The sequence below is a fragment of the Hordeum vulgare genome, chromosome 1H (assembly GCF_904849725.1).
Source record: "Hordeum vulgare subsp. vulgare chromosome 1H, MorexV3_pseudomolecules_assembly, whole genome shotgun sequence".
In the NCBI taxonomy this organism is placed as follows: Eukaryota; Viridiplantae; Streptophyta; class Magnoliopsida; order Poales; family Poaceae; genus Hordeum; species Hordeum vulgare.
Window position 1 is genome coordinate 164,010,750 of NC_058518.1, and position 12,548 is coordinate 164,023,297.

Here is a 12,548-nt window from a genome sequence, read left to right on the forward strand (position 1 = left end):
GGAAATTGGAAAAAATCCCACGACATTAAAAAAAAGAACAATGGACCGAATTGCACTATTGTGCAGTGGTCCAGGGCTGAAATCGGCCCAAGTGGGCATGTGTGTGCAAAAGAAATAAAAACATGGGGAAAAAATGGGGTTCCTCAGACTTGAACCCAACAACTCCTAGTTGTAAATGTGGAGGCTAACCAATTGGCTAGTCAAGCATCCCTGAACGAAATTAGACTAGACAGGCTATAAAACATGGCAACAGCTGATCCGAAGGAGACAAAAAAAGCATGTTAAATAATGCTGTCGTAGGGACTCGAACACAGGATCTACTGAATGGAGTTTGGTGCAGCTAACCACTACACCAAAGCAGTGTTTGTATCCAACTACGGGCGCTATGGCAGTTGAGCTAATCTGACGCGGGGGCCTTGTTCCCACGAATGCACAAGGGTTCTCACCATCAGATGCAGCAGGCAAACGCAACGGCGAGGCTTGCTGGCGGTTAGAGGCGAGCTGGGGCTGCAGCGAAGTTTGCGGGAATGGGCTGACTGACTTGCCCCCGTCCAGATCCGGCACCTAGTTGTGCTTTGGAGGCAGCCGGCTGGGTCAACGCCGAATCCATCCATGGTGCAGCTGTCCCTGGTTCAGAAAAGATGGTTAGAGAGAGGGAGAGCAGAGGAGGAAAGGAGAGGGGAGGAAGGGAGGCGCCCAGGGGCTCAACACGGAGGAGATCCTCTCCTGTGGGGCTTGTGCGCGCGGGAACGGGGCGAGCTCCTACGGGTTGTCGGCTGGTGGTGACGGGGCGGAGCTGAACGACGGTGCCATGACTCCTATAGCTGCAAAAGAAACATAAAGAGGGAACTCTCAGAGAGAGAGAGAAGCAAAAGCAGGGAGGAGTAAGAGAGAGAGGAGCGGGGAAGCTCCGAACTGGGACGATGGGCATCTCCGACGAGGCTTGGGACCACGTTGCTCCAAACAATGGCGATGGCTGCACCTGCTACTGGCTGCTCGAGATCAGGGCCAACTCCATCTGGAGCTCAGGATCGCCATGAGGCTGCTGGAGCTCAGGGACGAGCCCATCCACGGGCATGAGGGTGCACTGGGTTGGACCAGCTACGGGCTGCTCGTTGGGTGGGTGGCTACGCGAAGGGGGTTTGCTCGCACATAGGAGAGCTCGCTGGTTGGGGAGGATCTGGATCGGGATTAGATCCCGAGGAAGGAGGAGGTTGGTCGGGTGGCAGCTACGATGGGATGTGGCTGGCGGCGCTAGTGTAGGATCCCTAGAAACTAGGTTTAGGGTAGGGATACATCTATAAATATAGTAGGTCGGTTAGATCTAGGGTTATCTGGACCCTCCAATATAAATCGGACAGTCAAGAATGGATAGGCTAGGGAGTCCAATGGACAAACTGATGACTGTTTGCGGTAAAACGGGGTTGATCACGTGGTCGTGCATGGCTTGCATGGGTGGTTCCACGTTGGATCTGGACTTTTCTCCTGGTTTGGCCTTTGCCGATGAGGTTTATCGTCATTCTGGCGTTCCGGTGCATCCTATGAAGCACTGCCGCCCATTCATCATGGTGGTTTCTTTTGGTCGTCATGTTTGCGTCTCTCTGAGGATACTGTCGCTGCAACGCTGGAATCTGCGATTGGGGGCTCTGCCATTGATCATGTCTCTTAGATTACGGACTCGGTTTTCTCTTTCAAAGTGTCCTGCATGCAAGTTGGCTTTCATATTCTGGATTTTCGTTCATATAAGTGTTCAAATTTTAAGTGCTTCTTCCATCTATGGGGTAATGGTGGTCCTAATTGGCGCCGGGAATTTTCTATATGGAAGAAAAAATGTGATGTTGAATGGATTATTGTGAGTCCATCCAAGAGGAGAGACTCACTAGGTCTGATGGCAATGCATTCCAGACCTCTCAAATCCTCTCTCAAATCTGGATCATCTGTTCGTAAGAAGCTATCATTCGCATACCTCCAGCAATATGAGGTTTGCAAGGGTTATAGATGTCCGATTTCTCATGACGAGCTCCTCACGCTTGAACAGGCCGGTTATGCAGTGCCTTCTCCCGAACATGTCATCATCTCTGTGCCACCGCCAGCTAAACTCCGGTGGACAGTGGCGGCGCCGCATATTACGTTTGGTACTGTTTCTCGACAGGAGTCATCTCCCAGATCTCCCGGGCCTGATTTTTAAATTACCAAGTGTAACAGAAATTCTCCTTAGTCTGACGGAGCTACAGCTGATCCCGCCGAGAATCATGGGGTTTCGAATTCTGAGAATCAAACTTCGGTGGAGAGTTTGGATACTGGGCCGACTTCTACGCTCATTAATGAACCTTCCGACATTACTTCTTCACCTCGGCCCGAGTCCAATAGTAAGATGGATATTCCCTCCTCACAAGAAGCGCATCTGGCCTTTGATGAGCTTATTAGTGGCATGGTTACAGAGATTTTCTCTTGCTCTATTTGCAACTCTCGGGGACATCTAGCTGCCAACTGCACGACTTCGCCTGGATGCGCTGACAGAGACGTGGGCCACACACGATCTAGATGCGCTTCCTTTATGCGTAATAATTGTCTTACTTGGAAATGCAAGAGACCCACCACCTCCCATGTCGCTGATATCTCGAGAACTGCCGATACTCTTGGAGAAACCGCACCGCATGCAACACAGTTCCTCCCTGTCTCGTCGCCGTCACATCCTCGAACTCCCTCTAAGACACCGCCTCCCACGCTGCCGTCTCCTCCCACAATGGAGAACTTTGAGCTTGATCCGGAACGCTTCCTCTCGCCGGGCCACAACATCATCGACTGCGGTCCCGACCGGCTACCTCGGACCTACACCACTCCTGCCATCCCAATAACCAGGCGTCATGAGCAGTTCGTCATCGCAGAGGTGCTCCCTGCACCTCCAGCATATATCATGGTCCAGGTACGGCAAGAGGTGGTCGCTATTCTTCATCATAGGGGTCTTCATGTTTGATCAGCACAGCCATGGATCGAGGGTGTGGGGCTGTTCGAACTCCGAGATGCGGCCAAAAGCTTTGCTGCTGTCCAGATGGTTCCGCAGGCATTGGCGCACAAAACTATAGTTCGTTTCATGCGCCACAATGAAGGACTTGGCTTCAGAGGCCAAGAGGGTTTTCGGCAGGGGTGTCTGATGCTCCTGGGAGTCCCTCTAGATTTCCGCAACACCAACGACCTCCGGGCTGCAGTAAACACTTTCGAAGAGTTCCATCATTGGGTCAGCGATGATCCCTACTTGGTTCGCTCCATCGTGTTTGCATCTTTTCCAGGTGATCGACTAGTACCTCACAGTATCAACTTTTCAGAGTATGCTGCTTGGGGTGGTGTGAAGGTGTCTTGGTCTGCACCTGTTTACATCGTGGGGTCGGCGCCTACTGAGCTGATGCCCCACGACGAAGATCCAATGCCCCTCAATGGCAACCCCCATCCGTGTCCCGGCTAGCTTGTCAACGACAACCTCTTGTTTGCACTGCCCCCGTACCCTGCTCTGGGATGGAATGATGTGCCCCCCTGAACCTGAGCGAATAGTACCTGATGCTGCTGATGGAGGGGGATGGGGGTAACCAGCTGCTGCTGATGATGGAGGAGGATGGGAGCCTGAGGCGGCCCCAGAAGCGCAACCTGCTGCTGCTGCACAAGACTAGGAGTCCATGGTGATCCATCAGCCCAGTCCCTCTTCTTCGGATTCGGTTCATGAACTGGTGGGCTTAGACCCACAACCCTAGGGTGACATTGAGGAGGTTGCCGCTGACCCTGCTCCCCCTGTTCCCGGTATGGCTGCGATGGTGGCCGCTGACCCTGCTGCCCCTAATGCTGAGGAGGCGGCTGATGTCCAAGTTGATGCTACTGAGCCGGAGGAAGACGTGCCGGTGGAGGACGAGGCGCCTGACAACAATCCCCTGGCGATCGTCCCATACAAGCCCCCACAGGTTCAGTCTGAGAATATCTTTGTTTTGGCTGTCAAGGTTTTTTACGGGCCTCCTCTACCGCCAGTACTTTCCTGGTCCCGATCATTTGAAGCACTCATGGGGACAGCCACCACCTTGCATGTCCCTCGCCAGCTACAGATGCCAATGGCAACGCCCATTCTGATTCCCAAGCGGTCTTGGACGATGGCCTTTGATAGCTCTGACCCAGAGCTGGCGCCAACAGCGCGAGAATGCACTCTTCTTTCTTCAGCAGAGGTAATCCCTGTCAGCCCCTCTTCATCTGCTGAGGAATCTTTTTCCTTCCAATCACGTGTTGTGATGAAGAGAGGGGCCCGTAAGAAGGCCACGCCTGTTGTCGACTCCTCTATTCGCCGATGCACACGAGGCTCCATCAAGAGGGATGGTTTCAAGCATGTGTTGCAGGAGTTGCCAGCGCACGTCCCAAAGAAGCAGAAGCCCAAAGCCAAGCCCATGCCTTCTCCGGCGCATGAGTCTACTGCTCAAGACGAACAGATTCCACCTGCCACTCCTATCCCGGTGATTCAGGATGTCGGTCAGCGGCTTGGCATCGCTCCTGAGAAGTTGACCGTGGATCGTCTTATGGAAGATCCAGCTGATCTCAAACCATCATCTGCAGATGTTTAGTCAACTTATGTTATATATTTGCTATACCGGCTCCATGTTTCGTCAGACTACTGTTTGCGTTGTTTTATGGCTAACTGAACCTCGATTGCAAGGGCTATTACATATCCCTGCTTTTGCCTTATATATATCTTTCTATGGATAGTCGTTCTACGAGAAGTTGGCATGTTCTTTGTTGGAATATTCGTGGCCTAAATTACGATCACAGGCAATGTGCGATTCGTAACAAGATTGATGAGAGCCTGGCTGCTGTAGTGTGCTTGCAAGAAACTAAAATGCAGTCCATTGATTTCCGGACAGTGAGGTGTTTCTGTCCTAAACATTTTGATCAATTTGCTTACTCCCCTTCCCGGGGAGCATCCGGGGACCTTATAACACTCTGGAACTCATCCATTCTTACTGGTGCTTTAGTGGAGTGCACACCTTTTGGATTGATCATCTCATTCACATCAAATCATACTGGAGAATCCTGGACTTTAGTGAATGTCTATGGTCCTTGTCAGGGTGAAGCTAGAGATCTCTTTGTTAGCTGGTTGTATAATCTTCATATACCTGCTGTTGCTAACTGGTTCCTACTTGGAGACTTTAATTTCATTCGATCACCTGATAACAGAAACCTCCATGGGGCTGATGTAAACGATATGTTCATCTTCAATGAGATCATTGGTCATCTTGGTTTACTGGAACTACCCATTAAGGGCAGATCATTCACTTGGTCCAATATGCAAGATTCCCCTCTTCTTGAGCAACTTGACTGGTTCTTCACATCAGCCAATCGGATCTCTTCATACCCTCTTACACAAGTGCTTCCCCTTGCAAAAACATCTTCTGATCATGTTCCATGTGTGGTTACTATCAACACCTCCATCCCTAAGTGCAACCTCTTTCGATTTGAGAACTACTGGGTTGAAATGGAGGGCTTCATGGACTATGTCCAAAAGTCATGGGTTATTCCTTCTAAGAAGGCTCACATTACTGCCATCATTATGGATAAGTTGAAACATCTCAGGCGGGCTCTGAAGAGATGGCAGACAAACTTGTCCCAACTAAAAATTTTCATCTCTCGATGCAACCATGTTGTGTTATGTTTGGATGAACTTGAGGAATTAAGGCCCTATTCAGACCTGAAGCCAACTTCAGGAGCATTGTAAAGTTGCACCTGGAGCACCTCCTGCACCTTCAGTTCCTATACTGGAAAAAGAGAGCCACTATCAGATTTGTCAAAGTAGGTGAGGAAAACACCAAAATTTTCCATGCTATGGCAACTGAGAGATATAGGAGGAACTCCATTGCTTCTCTTAAGTTAAATGATGGATCCATTATTTCTAATCATGACCAAATTGTTGGGTGTTTCTCGGCATCCTTCAAGGACAGAATGGGAACTTCCCTTAGAATTAGCATGGCCTTTCATCTATAGTCTCTGATCCAAAAGGTGGATGGTCTTGATGTCCTCACATAGCTTTTCTAAATCTGAAATGGATAAAACTGTTCAGGAAATGCCAATTGACAAAGCTCCTGGACCTGATGGCTTTAATGGCCTCTTCTTTAAGAAATGCTGGTCTATTATTTGTCCTAAGTTTTATCAACTTGCTGTTGCCTTCCATGCTGGTACTGCTAAGTTGGAGAACATGAATTCTTCCTATATTACTCTGATTCCCAAAAAGAGATCACCTCAGCAAGTGGGAGACTACAGACCTATCTCCCTCACTGGGATGGGCCTCAAGTTTTTGTCTAAGATGATAGCCAACAGATTGCAGTTGCAGATCATGAAGTGTATTCACAAGAATCAGAATGGCTTTATCAAGTCTAGAACCATACAAGATTTTGTTGGCTGGACTCTTGAATACCTGCATCAATGTCATCAATCCAAAAAGCCTATAGTTATTCTCAAGCTGGACTTTGAAAAGGCTTTTGATTCTGCGGAACATGAGTTTATCTTTCAGATTCTCAAACAGAAAAGATTCAATGATAAATGGATACTTTGGGTACAGCAGCTCCTCACTTCTGGCTCTTCCTCTGTCCTGGTCAATGGAGTGCCTGGAAGGAAATTCATGTGCAAGAAAGGGGTCAGGCAGGGAGATCCCATGTCCCCACTGCTTTTTGCAATTGCTGCAGACTTTTTGCAGACCATGGTTAACACGATGTTGGTGGATGGACTAATTCAGCTGCCCATCCCTTGCCATGATAAGGATTTCCCTATAGTCCAATATGCTGATGATACCCTTATCATCCTCCCTGCTGAAGAAACTCAACTACTTCAGTTCAAGCAAATGCTCTTGCTCTTCTCCCAATCCACTGGGCTCCAACTGAATTATCATAAGTCTGCCCTTCTGCCTGTCAACATTTCTCAAGAGAATCTCCAAGCCCTTGCTGACTCCATTGGTTGTAAGGTAGGATCATTACCCTTCACATACCTTGGGCTTCTAGTGGGGACAACTAAACCAAGAATTATTGATCTCATGCCACTGGTTGACAACATGGAGAGAAGACTAAGTGCTAGTTCATCCTTCCTGGCCCAGGGGGAAGGTTGCAGTATTTAAACTCAGCACTGTCCTCTGTTCCAATCTTCTTTCTATGCAGTTTGGATATTCCACCAGGCATACTAAAACAGCTTGAAAGAATTCAAAGGCAATTCCTTCGGAGGAAAAATGGTCAAGGTCATGCACCCTCCCTGCTGCCTGGAATCTAGTGTGCAGACCCAAACATAAAGGGGGTTTAGGCATTATGAATCTAGCAATCCAGAATGAAGCCCTTCTGCTCAAGAATGTTGACAAATTTCTAAATAAGGCTGATATCCCATGGGTTCACTTAATATGGAACACTTACTACCATAACACAGTCCCTCAGGGAACTACTCTTTGTGGCTCATTTTGGTGGAAGGATATCTGCAAAAGGCTTGAGAAGTTCAGATCAGTTACATATGTTCAGCCTAACAAGGGTGACACTTTCCTGTTTTGGTCTGACTCCTGGTTGGTTGGAAATTCTACTAGGCCTTTGGCTGCTATATTCCAAAGGCTCTTCTCCTTTGTCACTGATCCTTTCTGCACAGCTGAGGAGGTTTTTAAATCCTTTCATGATGTAAGTATGCTCAATATGTTCCATCTACCACTCTCTGCTCAGGCTTACCATGAGCTACTTTCTGTCAACTCCCTGCTTCAAGACCTGGTGTTGAATCCCTAGGCTTCTGATATGTGGGTATGGGGTAAGGATGCTAAGGCCTACACGGCCAAGCGATACTATACTCATATCCACAGCACTATTACTCCAAACCCTTTACTGAACTGGATCTGGAAGAGCTGTTGTACAATGAAGATCAAGATGTTTGCCTAGATGCTAATCATGGATAGGCTCAGCACCCAGGACATGCTTGAACGGTGCCATTGGAATGTTTCAGACTCCAACCTCTGTGTTTTATGCCATGCCAGAGTTAAAGAGGACAGAGATCACCTTTTCTTCAACTGTCTTTTCAGCACCAGGGTATGGACCTACCTGCAGATCACATGGCAGGGTCAATCCATGTGGAGTTCTGCTTTGGCTGCCAAGAGAGACTTCCAGTACCCCTTTTTTGCTGAGGTGGTGTTCACTGCATGTTGGAACACCTGGACTGTCAGAAATGCCAAGGTGTTCAACCAGGAGCAGCCGAGATTAAGGAAATGGAGATCCAGCTTTATTCATGACATTTCCCTGTTAGCCCATAGGATTAATGCTAGTTTTAGGGATGATCTCCTTAAATGGATTTCCTTTTTGCCTCCTCGAGGTTTGTATTCATAGCTCCCCAACCCCCTTGTACATCCTAACCTCTTCTTGTACATATAACTCTTGCATATGGGAATAAAAGAAAAAAGGTTGTGGGGTGTTTTCCCTACAGTAGCCGGTCAAAAAAAACGGGGTTGATCCGGATCCAACGGTCACGACCGCCGGGTTCGGGTTCTGGGAGGTTTTCGAACTAGGTTGCGTGCAGGTCGGTGCACTGTGCAGAGAGGCTAGGCGGAGATGAGAGGGAAAACGGGCAGCCCGGCATCGGGGTTTTAAAACAGCGTAAAAAGTCTGACGATAGACCGAATACGGTGCCGCTACGGTCGACCGTTCGGGTACCAGACGGACTCCGATTACGACGAAAATTGGCAGGCGGTCTACCTATAATATATTAATACCGCACGCCACGTTCCAACCGAATCGGAGAAAGTTTTCAACACACTTTTAAAAACAAGATTCGAAGATGCCGCGGGCGCGTGCGAGTGTGGTCGGGCTCAGAATGGACAACGACGAGAACCGACAACTACTAACGGATGCAAGTTGAAAACTGGCGGCAACGGAGATGCTGATGCAATGCTGATGATGCGCATGATGTGACAAATAAAAATAACCACACGTCGAAAACGGAATAGAAGGGGAATCTTCTGGAACGTCGGCATCGGGCTGTCACAACTACCTCACCCCCTTTTAATAGTATTGGCTTTCCTATGGACTCAAAAGTGATTTCTCACAAATATGAAATGAAGAGTCTTCTAGCTTGAAGCTTGAGCCAACATTGTTCCTTTCTTGCATACAGGGGCATCTCCACATAAAGCTTAAGCCATGGCATCTTTTGAACTTTTTCTGAAATATACTTGGAAAACATATTAGTCCAATGATGCATATGTTGTGATAAATTATCAAAACCACCCTAGGGAGCAATTTTGCTTTCAATCTCCCCCTTTTTGGTAATTGATGACAACATATAGATCAAAGCCTCGACAATAGATATAATCAATTGTTAGCATCGACGCTTTGAGAAGTATGTGAAAAGCAAGAGCTCCCCCTAAATTTGTGCATTATTTAAAATTCGCGTTTGAATGCAAATGCACAATCTATTAGGATCATGGGTCACTCTTCCATGTCACATACATCTTGATGGTGCGGATACAAAATAGGAATGAATAGCAATGCACATGGCGCCAACAAGATAAGTGAATGGTCATCACAAAGATAGCTAAGAGATAATAGTGTAGCATCAAACAAGATAAAGCGTATGATAAATCACACAAATAGGATAAAGGCATCCAAAAGACAAAAGTTTTTAAAACCAAATGAGAGGAAATAAAGTCAAAAGCTCTCTCTCTCTCTCTCTCAAACTATGATCTATACATTTCTACGCCTTTGGCAAAAAGTTACCAAAAAGTTCAAAAGTATAGAACTACTCGTCTCTCTGGGCACTTGATGATGGAGTCGACAAAAGAGCACCCGCGAAGGCTTCTGTTGAATGTCCTGGAGCTGCAGGAGTTGATACTGAAGGTGCTGGTCCTGAAGGTGATGAACACTACAGGAATCAGCTTCTTTGCCGTCTGCCATCACAGACGGCGAAGAGTAAATCCCGGACGGCAAAGAGAATACCATAGACGGCAAAGATTCTCACGGCCAGCAAAATTTCTGCGTCAGCCTACGACGGCATCGTACCTTCTTTGCCATGTGTCTCCCCAAAGCGGACGGCAAAGAGCTTTGCCTTCAGCTTTTCATAGGAGCGGTCGGCAAAGTGCTCGAGACGGCAGCCGACAGGCGTTGCCTCCGTTAGGGGTTAACGGAGGCTTTGCCGTCTGCCTCCCCCCCCCTCTTCTTTGCCGTCTGCCTCCCCCCCCCTCTTCTTTGCCGTCTGCCTCCTCCTCCTCCCCCTTCCACTCTTTGTTGTCTGCCTCCTCCTCCTTCCCTCCTCCGTGCCCTCTTCTTTTGCGTCTGCCCGCCCTAGAAGCAGACGGCAAACAGCCAATATAGACACCCCAGGATGCACAGTTGGGTGCCATGTGGCACCTTTGCCGTCTGCCAGCTGATGGCAAAGACGTGTGCCATCAACTGGCAGACGACAAAGAGCCCATATAATACCTATTTTTTTGTTTTATATTATTTCGTAGCATATATATATATATATATATATATATATATATATATATATATTGACAGCACATTTATATAATTCACCACACATATATGATAGTTCACCACACATATACTTGCCAACACATATATATATAATTCACCACACATATATGATATACATATAAATCAATGTACATCCCCATATATCGAAAGAACCAACATACAAAGTATTGCACTATTTATCCATATATACATATACATATAGTTCGACATTGTTCATCAACTCAAATGAAAACTAGATGATATACATATAAAGTTCATCCATCGACATTGTTCAACTCCATGAATGCTAGCTTCCATGCATGTAGTATATCCAATCTGCAAAAATGTGAATAAGAAAGTCGGAAAAGAACAAAATATGATGTTTTTAAGCTAATTATGTCATTTTAGCGGAAAACAAGCTAAGAATATAATATTCATGAGCTAACCAAGGTTCTTATGCCATTTTTAGCTTATTATGGCATTTTGGAGCTAAATGGGTTAATTATGTCATTGTTGGGGAAATTAAAGCAAGGATAATATTAAAGAGGAGAAGAAAGAGGAGGAGGAGGAGAATAAGAAGAAAAAATCAAGGAGAAGGAGGAGAAGGAGGAGTAGGAGAAGGACTAGAAGGTCCTTGGCCTTCTCCTCCTCCTCCTCCTCCTTGTTCTTCTTCTCTTCTTCTTCTTCTTTCTTTTCATTTTTCCTATTTCTTCTCCTCTTCTCTTGTTGGAGCTAAATTACCTAATTATGTCTTTTTGGAGCTAAATGGGCTAATTATCCCATTTTAGAGGAAAACAAGCTAAGTATATAATATTCATGAGCTAACCAAGGTTCTTATGCCATTTTGAGGTTATTATGGCATTTTGGAGCTAAATGGGCTAATTATGTCATTGATGGGGAAATTAAAGCAAGGATAATATGAAAGAGGAGAAGAAAGAGGAGGAGGAGGAGAAGAAGAAGAAATCAAGAAGAAGGAGGAGAAGGTCCTTGGCCTTCTCCTCCTTCTCCTCCTCCTCCTCCTCCTTCTCCTTCTTCTCTTCTTCTTCTTCTTTCTTTTCATTTTTCCTATTTCTTCTCCTCTTCTCCTCTTGTTGGAGCTAAATTACCTAATTATATCTTTTTGGAGCTAAATGGGCTAATTATACCATTTTAGAGGAAAACAAGCTAAGTATATAATATTCATGAGCTAACCAAGGTTCTTATGCCATTTTGAGGTTATTATGGCATTTTGGAGCTAAATGGGCTAATTATGTCATTGTTGGGGAAATTAAAGCAAGGACAATATGAAAGATTAGAAGAAAGAGGAGGAGGAGGTGAAGAAGAAGAAATCAAGAAGAAGCAGGAGAAGGAGGAGAAGGAGGAGGAGGAGAAGGACTAGAAGGTCCTTGGCCTTCTCCTCCTCCTCCTCCTCCTTCTCCTTCTCTTCTTCTTCTTCTTCATCTTTTCTTCTTCTTTCTTTCCATTTTTCCTATTTCTTCTCCTCTTCTCCTCTTGTTGGAGCTAAATTACCTAATTATGTCTTTTTGGAGCTAAATGGGCAAATTATCCCAATTTAGAGTAAAACAAGCTAAGTATATAATATTCATGAGCTAACCAAGGTTCTTATGCCATTTTGAGGTTATTATGGCATTTTGGAGCTAAATGGGCTAATTATGTCATTGTTGGGGAAATTAAAGCAAGGATAATATGAAAGAGGAGAAGAAAGAGGAGGAGGAGGAGAAGAAGAAGAAATCAAGAAGAAGGAGGACAAGGAGGAGAAGGAGGAGGAGGAGAAGGACTAGAAGGTCCTTGGCCTTCTCCTCCTCCTCCTCCTCCTTCTCCTTCGTCTCTTCTTCTTCTTCTTCTTCGTCTTCTTCTTCTTCTTCTTTCTTGTCATTTTCCTATTTCTTCTCCTCTTCTCCTCTTGTTGGAGCTAAATTACCTAATTATGTCTTTTTGGAGCTAAATGGGCAAATTATCCCAATTTAGAGTAAAACAAGCTAAGTATATAATATTCATGAGCTAACCAAGGTTCTTATGCCATTTTGAGGTTATTATGGCATTTTGGAGCTAAATGGGCTAATT

General features: G+C 46.2%; 1 long non-coding RNA gene across 1 annotated transcript; it reads right to left on the bottom strand.

The window, feature by feature from the left end:
* Nucleotides 1-211: 211 nt before the first annotated feature.
* On the bottom strand, nucleotides 212-1,270 carry LOC123408388. Its single transcript, XR_006612739.1, has 2 exons — nucleotides 917-1,270; nucleotides 212-824 (listed from the first exon to the last, which is right to left on the bottom strand). It is a non-coding gene; the product is annotated as an uncharacterized LOC123408388 (long non-coding RNA).
* Nucleotides 1,271-12,548: the final 11,278 nt, after the last annotated feature.